Source organism: Centrocercus urophasianus, unplaced genomic scaffold (genome assembly GCF_019232065.1).
Source record: "Centrocercus urophasianus isolate 14NV4802_14NV808 unplaced genomic scaffold, USGS_Curo_1.0 seq_28, whole genome shotgun sequence".
Classification (NCBI taxonomy): domain Eukaryota; kingdom Metazoa; phylum Chordata; class Aves; order Galliformes; family Phasianidae; genus Centrocercus; species Centrocercus urophasianus.
Genome location: NW_024884844.1, coordinates 12,492,567 through 12,507,561, shown reverse-complemented (window position 1 = coordinate 12,507,561; position 14,995 = coordinate 12,492,567). Strand labels below are relative to the sequence as shown.

The window sequence follows — 14,995 nt, the reverse complement described above, 5'->3', positions numbered from 1 at the left end:
TTTACAAAGGATTTCGCTTTTGACAGAACTCCCAGAAACAAATTAAACCACAACTGCCCCCAAATCCCATCAGATTTAACAGACGCATACTGCTATCTGTTAGCAATGTATGTTCATCAAACCGAATGCTAGTAAGATTACCTATAAGAATTAACATGTTTTTTATTGCATGTATACAAATATATAAGCTTGATCCCACTTTGCCAGGCCTATACCCCGTACTCTCCCCAGTGTCTGGAAAGCAGGATGGACAGAAGGACCACCCACCTCTGAAGTGAATGCACTCCCAGCTGCTGCCAGGGATACCGGAGCACTGCAGGTTCTGACAATGGGAAAAAACAAACATGAAAGGTAAGGAAGAGCAGATGAAAGCTGGGGACATGCCCTAAATACCAAAATGTCTCAATTGTCTCTGTGCTGCTTTGAAGGAGACCCCTAGAACACAGGAAAGATTTCTCTGAAGACAAAGAATAGCTATCAAAAGCATGAATTAAACAGGAAATGACAGAAGAAAACAATTCAGTAATTGGTCAGGTAAGGCACTGTATGCTTTGCTTTTGCTTCTAGTGATGATAGAAAAAAAACTGGAGACAGCAATCTTTTCATCCTGCTGTATGCCTTAAAGATCCATATATATTTGTATATAAATACACATATATAAAACTTATACACACACATATATATAAACCTGAACATCCATAGCAAGTTTAAGCTCAAAGTATGGATATACCTTTTTCTTTTCCCTCTGCTAACATAAAAAAGATCTGCAGCCCTCCCGTTATTCAGGTGCTTTTAAAAGAAGACTGTATGCAAGTAACCCATTCTGTCTGATTGCTATCAGGAACAAGATCATTTTCCAAAACTTCATTTCTTCCTTTTGCCAAACTTAGATCAGCTGCTATTTAGCTGATGATTTAGGAGCATTCACAAAAGGCATCAGTAGCAATTTAGTCACATGGGTCTAATTTAATAAAAAATACCTTGTAAGATGATTGCATTACGAACAGAAAGGAATTCAGCTTCCTTTTCAGCTATGTATGCAGCACGTGCAGATCTTCCCCATGGAACCTGCAGATCATTCTAAGAAACTTCTCAAATGTAATAACACAGGTCTTTCTTTTCCTAAATACCAAATTTACCTTGTGCTTGCATTCTTTCTCTGCTTAAATAAAAAAAAAATCTTATATCCTCCACTCCAGTGCTGGTTTTTTTGAAAGAAAGATGTTCTAGACATGTTTTGTTGTTTTGTTTTGTTTTAATAAGGAAAAAATATTTCTGGATAGAATTTATGGTTTTCTCTTACCTCATTTTCCCTGCAATATATTTGGCTGCCAGATTAACAATATTGTTTCTGTGTGTCAAATCTACAGCACCATTTAATCAGCTTAGTTCGATTGCAATTTTGCAATATTAACAAAGTGGACTTGGGCAAGAGGCGTGGAGTACCTGCTTCTGGAAGGCTCTTTCTTCTGTAGAGAAAAGACCATCTACTGCTAAAGGACTTGGCTACAGAAGGTAACTACTGAAGAGACTGAAAAGAGATGCCTCTAATGCAGCTTTAAATATTCTAGCTTCAGCATGCTGTTTCTTGTACTATTTCTGCCCTTATCAGTTTGGTCTCTGCCATGATCCTTTCCATCTTATCACTGCTACAAAGACAATCTCTCCCAGGGACAGCCTGATTCCTCCAAGGGTCCGAGAAGCCCTCAGCATCACACGGCACACACACATGATGAAGTCAGAAACAGATCAGAGCAGTGCTCCCCTCTTGCTTGGCTGAAGTGAGGTTTGGAAAGTTTCATAAAGAAAATGACATCGTTAATTTTTTAAGACGTCTCCTGGGAAAGCCATCATCATCATCACAGGAGGAATGACCAGGATTACATGGCTCAGCTTCCCTAGTGCCCAGAGGTATCACAGAATGATAGAATGGCCTGGATTGCAAAGGAGCACAGTGCTCATTCAGTTCCAACCCCCTGCTGTGTGCAGGTCACCAACCAGCAGCCCAGGCTGCCCAGAGCCACATCCAGCCTGGCCTTAAATGCCTCCAGGGATGGGGCATCCACAGCCTGCTTGGGCAACCTGTGCCAGTGCCTCACCACCCTGTGTGTGAATGCATCTGCTGTACAATTTGTCTCTTCTTACCCAGCAGCAGAAACAGCACTCGCAGCAGACACTTGGTCGTGGAAGGAATTGCTAAGACAGGTTACTCTCCAGGAAAGGGCAAGATGAAGTGTCTGCATCTCACAAAGACTCCCATGGGGCAGCAGAGGCTTTTGAGCCCAAGGAAAAGTTGTGTTTTAACTCTTAGCAAGATTTAGTGATTTCTGTTATGCAGGAGAAAGTATCACATAACATCTCCAAATACAGAGAAAATACCAAAGAGGTTTGGAGCTCAGGCTGTCTCCGGCTGCGGCCAGACCGGTAGCAAAGAGCTGTCAGATTAGCAAGATTCAGCTGGAATACTGCACTGAGAAGTGAAAGAAGCAAAGGAAAAGCAGCAAAGTATTCAGTTATCTTACTGATAATAAGGTGATATTGATAGCACTAACGATTGCACACAAATTTACAAAGCTTTCATCTTCAGCTAGAACACACAGGAGTTTCTTCACACAGACACATTAAAGACAAAAAAAAAAGCTTTATCTGCACCATTTCATTAGCCCACAGATGCAACACCGCCAATGCCAGCAACTTCATTCTGCAAGAATTCCATGGCACTGGAGATAACGTTAAAGGAAAGACGTTTCAGACATCAAAAGCCACTGTCAGCTAAGAACATCTGTGTCAAAATATGACATTGTAAAGAATTACCCCTTATTTAACCCATTTCAAAGCTTAACTTCAGGATTTTGGTTTATTTCTTTACATCCTGTTAGCAGCTATCAACCATAAATACCCTCCTTGCTTTCTTACAATGATTCTAATCTCCAATGATAGGACAAGTTACTGCTGGAATTGCCATCTGGATCCTACTGGTGATAAATGAAGGGGCAGCATCAACACCCGGCCAAAAAAGAAAGCAGAACTCCCAGACAAGCTTCATTTCTTCCAGTTTTCCTCCTTTCTTCTCATCCCATTGCACTCAAACATAGTTTTTCACACTCTCCCTTTTTTGCAACTTATGTAGAAGTAAATCCTGACCTACCCTGCTCCTTGCACTGCAGCATTGCAACTTTGTGCCCTGAGATTTGGTTGAGAAAGGTTGTGCCTTTGGCTTGGTGAAGCTGCACAAGATTCAGGCATCATCACAACAGCTCCAAGGATGCAGAGATTCACATTCAGGCCTCAAAAAATTTAATACATTCTTTTATATACCCATATGAGATTATTTTACATAGAGTGGTTAAGCTGAAGGAAAGAAACAGGGAAAAAAGAAAAAGGAATAAAGGGCCTTTGTCCTAAAACAGTTTTTTCTTTGCTTTCTTTGGAAGAGTCATCTAAAAAACCACTACTGTTGCAGAATGCTCTTTCATGACATTTAGCCTTAATCTTCTCTTTCTTCATTTCACTGCTTTATTTCTAGCCATAAGCCCCTACGCTCTCCCGAATATTTCCTTTTTATCTTTAGTTATTTACAATTTCAGATACACGTAGGCTGTTAAGTCTTGCCTTGCCTGTTCTCTTTCCTTAGCCTTTCTGTAACACCATTTCCTTATGAGAACTGATGTAGGAGCACAGCAGGCCTGGCCCTGCTGTAAGCCATGCAGCCAGAGATGCCCCTTTTAGGACCTCAGTGCAACCCACTGAAAACCTATTTGTTTCCACATTCCAGGCTATGATGTTTGTGGCTTTGGTACTAAAAGGCTGCAGAAAATACCCGGATTCTTCATCTGATTATAGCAACCTCTACACAGAAAAATAAATGCAAAAATCAAAATCTTTTATATCAAAAATAATGCCAAACAACAGAAATCTCAGCCCAACAGCAGCAAAACAAAACCCTATTCACAAAAATGCAAAACATTTTTGCTGTCGAAAATAAATACACGAAAATATAGTTTTATAAGAAACCAGCTGAGATACGGATCTGTAAGTTCATGGATAATCCTGGCCATCTGATAACACTTACTATGACTATAAAACCCAACATTTTTGATCAAGAAAAGTGAATTTGAACAGAGTATATGACGGGAAGGACCTGTGAAGTCTGCAGTCCAGCTTTTTCCAGACAGGGTCCAGTAGGGCAGGATGCTCAGCACTGGTCAGCCAAGTCTCATACACTCTAGGACACATTTATAGCCCCTCCAGTGACCCAGCAGCACCAAGGTAATTTGCTCTTCCTTGTGTCCAACTAGAATGTTTCTTTTCCACCCAGTGCCATCGCCTTTCCCTGTGCAGCACCAGCACAAGTTTGCCTGTCTTCTCCATATCCTCCAACCAGGTGGAAATGTACATTTAGAATTCCTAGTCCCTGAGTGACGACCAACTCTGCACTTCTTCTGAATACCAGCAAACCCACACATCTCTCCCCTATTCATCTTACAGATAGAAAATGGGCCCCACTTACTGCTGAAATGAAGCTGAAACACACAGAAGGACTGTACATGAGGTGAACAGTGAAAGTTTAATAAATCTCCTGAAATCCAACCAACAGCTCCATTTAGGTATTTCAGCTGCTCCTTTCACTGCTCAGTACAACTACACCTTAGCATGCAAATAATTTTCAGCTGCTACTGCCAGCTCAGCAGGGGAAGATTTAAATCTGGATTTTCTTACTTCATAACTTCTCATTTCTTGGTTGTCAAGGCCTGAGATATTCTGAATTCCATATACTGTAAGAGCAAAAAATACTGCCAACCAATTTCTCTCTCTCCCCTCCCCCTCAAAAAGAAAGGAAAAAAAAAAAAGCCATGCTTTTTAAAATGATGTCCTTTGAAGAGTTGAGATTACAGTGTCCTTAACAACACATTGAATTCCTCCATAGTCATAAGGATGCTGCACCAAGCCCAGCTGGCCTCCAGCCTTTCCAGGGCATCTGGGCATCAGCTGGGCACTAGTTATGGTTTGGGCACCACTTATGGTTTGGGCACCAGGGTGCTCTTCAGAGCTCTCCCTATCTGAAGGACTTGGCATACACACACATGCAAACACCTCTGGCTGAACCATCACTCAAGATTCAGCCCATTTTCTGTCGAAGTTTAGGCAGCGTTTCCACAGTCCCTTGGTCCTCTTGCATATTTGGTCTTTCTCTGGTGATGCTTCCCAATTATGTTTGTCAGGTCTGCCTTTTTGCTAGTGTCAAAATCATTAGTAAAAATGCTTACCAGAAGAGTTAAGGCTGCTCTTGAGAAACCTTTGTTAATGTCACGGTATTCTGACTATTCCCCTTCCAGCCACACCATGTGATTCTTAAAGAGCCTTATTGAGATGGGTAACTCTTATATCTTCTAAACATTCTATAGTTTAACTAGAGATTCTAATACAGAGTTGTATCACAGTGTTACCCTGAAATATTTTATAAGAATGGTACTGTTCTTAGCTGAATGGGAATTCCCCATGGAGAACAACACCGTCTAAAATAACTCCAAGATGTAAATCTGTCATTTTTTCCCCCTGGGTGCTTCCTTTCTACATTACCAGCACACACCAAACCTACTTGAGCTTCCCGAAATGCCTCCCCCCAGCTTCCTTCCCAATACTTCCCATCCACTCTATTCTGGATTACTCCAGAATATCAGCTCACTTTCCCAGAGAATCTCACCAGAGGAGTGCATGGTGGGGGCAGATCATTTTTAAGGTCCCATCCAACCCAAGATCCTACACTGGAGGAGGCAAGAAGAACTGGAGGGCTGGTGCACATGGCCATTCCAAGAACCTGCCTCCCTTGGGCAGGTATTTCTGACATGCTTCTTTGTATGCTAGAAATATCCATCTTTACATTCCTTAAATCATGCAGATGTCCCCATGCTCTTAAAGACAATATGCTGAGTGATCAGAGCCCAGAATACAGCCTTAGGATGCTGTGGAGGACAGAAGTATAACTGCCTTCCAAGAGGAAATAGGGGCCAAGGACTACAGATCCATTAGTAACTACGGAAGACAAATGATCTGAGTCCCAGCCTCATTTATAGATGCCCTTTACTCTCATTGCATTACAACTGAGGTTCTGATGATTGATGAAGAATATCTCCCTCTGATTTCTGCTTCTCATCCTTTATTTCTGCATTTTACATCAATATCAACCTTAAAAACTAAAAATATTATGACTACCTACTATTAGACTGGTAACAGTTCCTCACATTAGGAGCCTCTTGGCCTCATGCACTTTCAGTTCCTCTGCTCAATGTGTTTTCATCTTCTTTCATCCTCTCCACACTTACTTAGTTGTGCTACAGGTGGGAGCACTGAAGCATGCTCAGTTGCTACTCTTGGGTGTCAATGGAGTACACACATCATTTATTTTCCTCCACAAAATTGTTAGTGATCTTGCATCAAACAGATGCTAGGTTCTCCCACACACCAAAAAAAGTATAAATAAGTAATTGCAAAAGAATAAAGAAACAGGACAAAGACTGTTGGAAAAGCAAGAGATTTGCAGGATGCTCTCAGCCTGCTACAAGGGATGAAGCCTGAATGCATGGTACCAGCAGTTCAAACTAGTATGACTGTCTGCCTGCAAAGTCCTAACCAAATTTGCTTCACACTTGTATTTTAATCTCTCAGCCAGAGTGTTTGGCAAATACGCTTAGAAGAATAAAGCTCTTTCATTGGTAATTTCAATATTGCTCAGTTATAGGTCTACACATTTGCTGGCAGAAATTCTGCAAAGCTAAGATGACTTGACAGATGAGAAGCAGCAAGGCTTGACCCCAGCTATATGAAAAGAAAAATCCATTACAATATTAAAATGAAAAAAATGGTGATGTTTGAGGAAGAGTGGGCTGATTTTTTCATTTCATTTTAATAGCCAGAAATTTCATTCATGGATTCTCCCCTATTCCCTGAGCAAACAGGTCAGATTTTGAGACAGTGGGCTCAGAAACATCATAGCACATCGAAGGTCCTGCTCCATCCCAAAATTTACAGCCACAGCCCATTACCAGCCTTCCCATAGGACTGGCTAAATCCCAGAGAAGTAATGTGATTTAGAATATATAGCTGTAAAATTATATGCATAAAGCATACAACAACTCAAAGCAAGTAAAATATTCACGTCATAGCAATTCCTGGTGAATCTCCATGTAGTCACTACTTCACTGGTTGAAATAAGTTTTGTTCATCTTGAGATGGTGTCCAACTCACTCAAGGTGATTAGACTACTACCAGGTAAACTCCTATTGAGATAAAACAATAACCAACAAAACAAACAAACCAAAACCACAGAGAAAATGTGGACACGTGGTTTAGTTTTCAAAGGTACTATTTCTAAGTTCATTAATGCTTCCAGGATCCCTCATTTAACCTCCTCATCCCTCATTGTTACCTGACAATTAGGTAAAAAAACCTCACAAAATACTACATTTGGGAAGGTAAGCACCATTTAAATAACTGTTTAAAATTACCTTAGTATTTATTATTTACATCAATTGGTGGTACAAGCAAAATTGGAGCCCACAAAAGAAAAAAAAAGGAAGGGTAAAGAAAGGATTTATTAAAATGTTTAGGATAATTACGTGACTAACAATTGCAAAGCATCAACATTTTGAGTAACACAACATAGACTTGTTCAAATACGTAAATAGGTACCTTGTAAATGTGTGCTTGAACTTGCAGATAAGCAGATTAAATAATGGAAATGAAAGGCAAATTGCTATTAATTATTAAGAAAATTAGTATTATCAGGTATAGCAAGGAATAGTTGAAAAGGTATCAGTTGAGAAAACTGGAAGGTGAATATGTTCAAAGGTTTTGAACACAGAGTGAGCATAGGATGTTGGTACATGAGGAAAGAAGTAGTTACAACAGGTAACAATGCAGATTATCTAGGAGTGATATTGAATTGTGAGTGCAGAAGCACAAATGACTCACAAGTTTGGATACATTGAATACTTTTTATATTTACAAAAGCTACAGATATCTTCAGAATGGTGTTTTCAACGAAAGGAGTCATAATTCCTAAAGCAACAAAGAAGTTTCATAAAAGGCTGTAAAAACACGCATGGCAGGAAAGGCATCAGGAAAAAAATAAACATTCCCTGAACCAAAACCACATGGCAGACTTTCACCAAGTGCTAACAAGCTGCTGAAACACCAGGAATAGAACTGCTCATTGGAGGAGACTCTGAAGAACTTCCCAAAACACGGGATCTAGGGATGAGCCCCTGTGAGAAGTCGCACGAAGAACTCTAAAAGCAATCTCCTCCCAGCTGGCAAGGTAAGACATGACCATGTGCAACTTATGCTGTGTTTCCACTTCGGTCATTTTTCAAAGTAAGTTAAATCCTTGTCGTACTGGTGATGTGCAGCAGCAGAATGCAGCCCTGTCCACCAACAGCATCTTTCCTTTAGAGACCCTCCACTGACTTCAAGCACACGCTGCTGGCTGTCACTGCATTTCAAACTACTTCTCCTAAGAAGCCAAGCCTATCAGTGCACAGTGATCTGCAACTACTCCTTAGTTCCAGATTTCATAGCAAGGGGTTTCCTACCATCAGCCCCATCCTGCACTACTTGCATGGGGAGGGAGGTCCAAGGAAAGCCATGTTACCATTTGCCTGAGCACGTCACTGAGAGCAAACCAGCTGTCATCTTCAACACAGCTAACTTGAAAAGCAACCAGGCTGAACTGCACCACAGCTGGGAAGGACTCAAAACTACAGGCTGCTGGGAGGCCTTTCTTCACCATGGGTTTGAGCACAAAGCCCACCTCTGCAATATGCAACCTGGCACAACTACTATGGGCTCCCTGCTGTTGGTTGATGGAATGTAGATGATGTGAGCTCTTTAAATACAACCACTCGCACTTTGCAGAAGTCAAAATAGACTAATTTGTATCAGTACGCTCACATCCAAGTCCAGAAGTTCCATAATAGAAGTACCTTATTTCTACGTTCATCATTGGAATTTAAAAAGTAAAGTTAATCCAAAAATGCTTTGGCTGTACAAGAAATTCTGCCTTCAGCCAATGAAAAACTGAGTGAATTAATGAGCAGCTTTCTTCTAAGCAGATACTCAAAATTTGGTAATCAATTTGTGACTCTCTGGATGTATTTCCAACCCGCAGGAAACGATGTGGCTTTCAAAAGCTACTTAAAAAAAAATTCTGGATAACACCCCAAATATACTCTCATCTGCATCAGCATAACTCTGAGAATACCTTCAAATGTTGATGAACGTGAATTTTTATTACAACTTTTCAGTTTTTTTCCCCTCCAAGTTACAAAATTAGTGACTGAGAACTTACTGAAGGTATCGGAAAGTTTAAAATACTTGTATTGGTTTTGATGAAAGTCCTTACAGGTCAAATTTGCCTATAACTACTTTCAGTTGTTCACTATGGAATGGGGGAGAAGGGGCAAGGAGAACTCTTCCTATGACCAAATTTATGTCCCTCAAATGTGTTTCGTTAAATTGCTCTGGTATTCTTTGAAATTGCCACTTCTCAAATGTTATCATATGTGAGAAATTAAGTGCATAGTTTTGAGAAACGTGAGAGAAACTGATTCATATTTTTAAAAATGGAAATGACGTTTACGCAGATGCATCATACACCATTTATTCTGACATTACACCGCAATTAAAATCATTCTGTGAAGCAGAACAACTTTCCAGTAAAATCTGAAGTCCCAAACTGGAATTTATTCAGAAAAAATCCCACCTTTCTGGGACTGTAATGACCTCAGCACAATACTGTGGGTCAGATCCAAGCCCCTTCCCAGTGCCCCCTCTCCCCTCAAACTGACACGCTCCTGTGCAAGGCAATGGAAGGGCAGCAGCAGTTCTGCCTCGTACATGGCCTTCTGATTTAATTACAGATTTTTCTTTTATCACTGAAAGTTTTAATTACTTTTACCAGACAGTTAAGTGAGAGAAGCAAGGTGTATCTGCAGGCTAAATCTCTCCCGGCCTGCTGAGTGCTGGCTGAGCTTACTGCCCCGAGCTGGGATGGACACTCGTCGCACAAAGGTATATTTTAACAGGTCTGATGAAATCATCAGTGAGCTCTGGAAAACGCCCTGCTTTTGTTTGTTCAAGCACAAGAAGAGAAACTGGAAGGAAACACGCTGCCTTCTGATGGCGCAGGATAAGACGAGGGCACTGACGATGGACTTCTCTGCTATCTCTGCATTGACTGTGGGCATCGTGGCTGCTGGAGCTACGTAGTCACCTTTCCAACAGAGATCCTGCCTGACAAATGGAGGTAGAACTGCAGCAGCACGCACAACTAAGGCTTGTGTCTACAGCTGATGGCTGTGTCACTGCATGCACTGCTAGTAATTCAACTTTTACTGGGGTAGACATGACTATGACAAGGATAATTCATCTGAAGACTGCTGTATTCTATTTTGATTTCGTATGCATATATTTATACATATATATTTATTTATATTTACATATATATTTATACCCTATTGGTTGGTTCTTAGTTAAAAGAAGAAACTCAGTGTTATCTGTTTTGACCCCTGCAGATGATGGTTTCAGGTTGAGTAAGTCCATTCCTAACAAAGAAAACAGGCTGGATTTGACAATTATCAATGGGACTCCTCCCATACCCACTGCCTGAACCAAGACACCAACTGTTTCTGAAGTTGATTTACACATGCATCATCCAATTTCAAGACACAAATACACTCTCAATACCAAGAGCTGTTCAGTTCTGAGGCTATCCAATGCAAATAGGATCCTATTTCAGATTCCTGTAAGTTCCCATATCACTTTTATACCTGTTCAAGTAAAACTGCATGAAAACTCGGTGTTATCAAAACAGAACGTTTAACGATGCCTTATTGTTAGTGATAAATGAAGCCACAATAAAAACTGTTTAGATTGTATACTCTAGCTAGTAAAATTATTATATATTTGTACCCGTAATTCCTTGCTTTCATAAACCTAAAAAAGGTTCGTTTTCTGCATTCAACCTCACTGAATATAAGCTCATGAAAGTTTGTTATTCTTTTTAACCCAGCAGTATTCCCCAAAATTACAGTACAGTGAGCTAACAAAGATACTCGAGACGAAGCCCAGAGTGCTGTGCTCAGGAAACAAGTCTTGAAAGTGGAAGAGCACAACTTGTGCACAGTGACTGTGACAAATCCTCCTCAGCTTCAAGCCCCTCAGAGCACATAGGAACAGCCAGCTCCAATGTCACCCACATTAGCAATAGTACAAGGGGAACAGCCTTGGGTTGAGCTACAGGAGGTTCAGGAGCAATTGCTTCTCTGAAAGAGCAGTCAGGACTGGCACAGGCTGCCCATGGAGGTGTTCCAGAGCTGTGGGGATGTGGCACTGAGGGACACGGGCAGTGGGCACGGTGGGGTGGGCCAGAGGTGCACTCGAGGATCCTAGAAGTCTTCCCCAGCCTTAATGATTCTATGATTCTGATACAGAGACAGCGCAGAGGCAACATGAAGGCACAGGACACAGATGCATGTGGCCAGGCACTTGCACCCACCTTTCAGCAGTTCAGGAAGAAAAAAGTCTACTGTTTCATATGTGCGCAGCAGACATCCAAAGTGGAGTGCAAGAGCTAAATCTTCTTCAATATATTATGAAAATATGCTTCCATGGACGTTTACTGCTATATCCTCAAACAGCAAAACATGCAGGCAGCTCTGTCACTTTTAGAGGTCGCTCATGTTTTCAATAATGTCACTTTACACGGGTTTTAGTGGAAGCCCGACTCAGCGCTTAATCCTTAACTTCTAATCATCTGCTCGATAAGATGTATACAAAACATCTATATAAACCATATGGTCCTGTGAAAACGTGGAGCTGAACCGCATGAAATGCAAGCCCTCGCCTTTTCTGCACACATCTGTTGCTGTGGCTTCTGACGGGAGCGCACCAAACGGGCTCCCACTCAAGCAGGACATACGGCAGGAAGTGTTTTGCACATGCTGTGCTAGGCTGCAATTAGCAGCCCCAGCAGCCACCTGTCACAGGCTGCAGGCACACAGCTCCGGGGGACGGGGGGTACACAACAAGGCTCTATAGATGGGAAGCAAACTCTGCTTCCTTTGCTATCAGCAGTGAAATATCTCCTTCCTTCTCCTGCTCTTCTAGCACACTGCCTTTGCCACATTAAATATGAGGCAGGGGCTGCTGCGTGTTAAAATTTGTGCAATTGAGTATTTGCAGAATTACCCACAGCGTCGTGTCTGAAGGATAAACCTGGGCTTCTTCCTTCCATTACATATAACTGAACCTTAGCTTTCCATAATTAAAAATACACAAACAAGTTGGGCCTTCTCTAATTACATAATCAAATGGGGAATTTTTACCATGACATTTCAGTATGTGCTATGACAAACCTCTGCTATACATTCAGAACCTGACAGAAAATCACTCGCTGAGTTCAGAAGTGACAAGCCTCTCCCCTTTTTGGCACATTTCCTCTTTGATAGCAGTCAATTTTCCCCTCATTATAAATGGGAAAAGTAAAGATAACACGAAAAGGCCACTGAGAATCAAAACAAAATGAAGGAATGCAAATGTATAGGGGAGTTACACAACTGCCAAGAACACCCAGAGCCTGCTAATCTGTTTATTACTTTGTGCGTTCTCCTCAGCAGTGTATGAAGCACTGAGAACTTGGAGAAGTGCATTTAAAAGCTGACTTTGAACACTGTCAGCGTGAGTCAGACATCATTTACATGGCTGAAATTTCATGAAAGATCTTTGAAATCATACCGCCAGGAGCCTCAACACCAATACTTATTTTCAGCTTCCTCCTGCATCCCAGTGGCCGTAACCCTGAGACCTCCACCAACGCAAATAAATCCTGTGTCCCATTCCGAGCGCTGCAGGGCTGCCCCTTCTTCCAGCACGGGCACAGAAGGGCCGATCAATACAGCAGCACTGGGAACACCGCTCAGCCATTTGAGCCTCAGACCTTTCACCACCAACCATATGCTCCCCTGGCATCCCCACACGGCTGGAAGAACCAGACAGCCTTTTCCCACACTAATTTGGTTTAGCCAGCCTGCTCCAAACACAGCTCCTTTTTGCAATTAGCCACAAGGGCACGAGAAAGTGGTCACAGATCCCTGATGTCTGCTAATGACACGTTGAAAGCTCAAAGAAAAGAGGAATGGGAGAGAAAAAAGAAAAAAAAAAAGAGAAAAGCTCTTCCATCCCTTCTGGAAGACCCGGTCCAGTCTGTGGGCTACAGCAACATGGAGAAAAATGTTCAGAATGTTGTTGGACCAGCATCTGGGATGTTATCTCCCCGAACTCCACTGAACAGCACAACCAGAAAATGCTTTTTGTGACCTGCCAGACTCTTGTGTCGCTGCACATCATACAGCATGGGCCTTCAGAAAGAGCCAAGGGGAAAATGAACTTGTGTGCCTCTCCAAAGAGCAGCTGCAGGACTCCGTATCAATGGGAAAGTCATGGGAATGAGACAGGGACCCACTGAGTGAGGGTCTCTGTTTGCTCCAAACTTAACAATTCCATCACAATGCGTGTTCACAACATAATATAATGTTATTCTCACACATAATATACATCCATACAAAGGAAGAAACCCCAATAGCGTAAAGAAAAACAAGATATTTGTAAAACATGACTCCAAAGACTCAAGGAAAGGGCAGAAAGATCTCTATTGCCTTCTGAAGAAGGGACATGGTTTATTGTTTACCAGAAGACAGCGATCAGTACTACTCACAAAGCAGGCCAACAAACATGGAGGTTAACACGCTTCAGCTGACGGCCATTCACCCTTATGACAAACTCCAGGCCCATTCAGAACGTTACCAACTCCTACCTACTGATGGTGAGAAGCAGCACGCATGTTATTCCGGACAATCTAGATTGACCAATCTGTATTTTGATATCATTGACTTTAGATTTATCTTCTTTTTAAACCAAGTAAAACTATTTTTCAATGAAGAGCAATCTTTAAATATGTTTAAGTAAAAAAAAAAAAAAAAGAGCTCCTCTGTCTTTGCCTGAACCACCAAGAAATCACAGAATCACAGAATTGTAGGGGTTGGAAGGGACCTCCAGGGATCATCGAGTCCAACCCCCCTGCCAAAGCAGGTTCCCTACAGCAGGTCGCACAGGTAGGCATCCAGGCAGGTCTTGAACATCTCCAGAGAAGGAGACTCCACCACCTCCCTGGGCAGCCTGTTCCAGTGCTCCGTCACCCTCACCGTAAAGAAGTTCTTGCACACATTTGTGCGGAACTTCCTGTGCTGCAGTTTCCAGCCGTTTCCCCTTGTCCTGTCTCCACACACTGCTGAAATGAGTCCAGCCTCACCACTCTGCCCCCCACACCTTAGATACTCATAGACCTGGATCAGGTCCCCTCTCAGTCTCCTTTTCTCAAGGCTGAACAGACCCAGTTCACTCAGCCTTTCCTCGTAGGAGAGATGCTCCAGGCCCTTCACCATCTTTGTGGCCCTCCGCTGGACTCTTTCCAAGAGATCCTTGTCTTTTTTGTACTTGGGAGCCCAGAACTGGACACAGTACTCCAGATGAGGTCTTACCAGGGCAGAGTAGAGGGGGAGGATCACCTCCTTCGACCTCCTGGACAAGCTCTTTTTAATGCACCCCAGTAAGCCATTGGCCTTTTTGGCCACAAGGGCACACTGCTGGCTCATGGCCAACCTGTCATCCACCAGGACACCCAGGTCAATATTTATCCCAATTATTTATTTTTATTATAAAATAATATAATATAATTAATATAATATATTATAATAATATATTATAAAATAATATAATATATAATAATAATATTATTATTTTTAATATTTATCCCAATTTATCAATATTTATCCCTTTAACCCAGGTCAAATACTTATCAGCGCAGTATCTTCCAGAGATGCTAAATAATCCTACCCTGAGACTTTCTTCAAACTACACTTGTACTTGATATTATTCAGAC

General features: G+C 41.8%; 1 protein-coding gene across 10 annotated transcripts in view; it reads right to left on the bottom strand.

Moving 5' to 3' along the window:
* Positions 1–14,995, bottom strand: part of MBD5 (methyl-CpG binding domain protein 5) — a 128,379-nt gene that overhangs the window by 90,369 nt on the left and 23,015 nt on the right. Inside the window, exon 2 of one of the 10 annotated variants that reach the window (XM_042827441.1) lies at positions 268–322. The exons of the other annotated variants lie outside the window; for them this stretch is intronic. The gene's annotated coding sequence lies outside the window, so the exon portion shown is untranslated. The remainder of the gene's footprint in view (positions 1–267; positions 323–14,995) is intronic. 10 annotated transcript variants of the gene reach the window in all.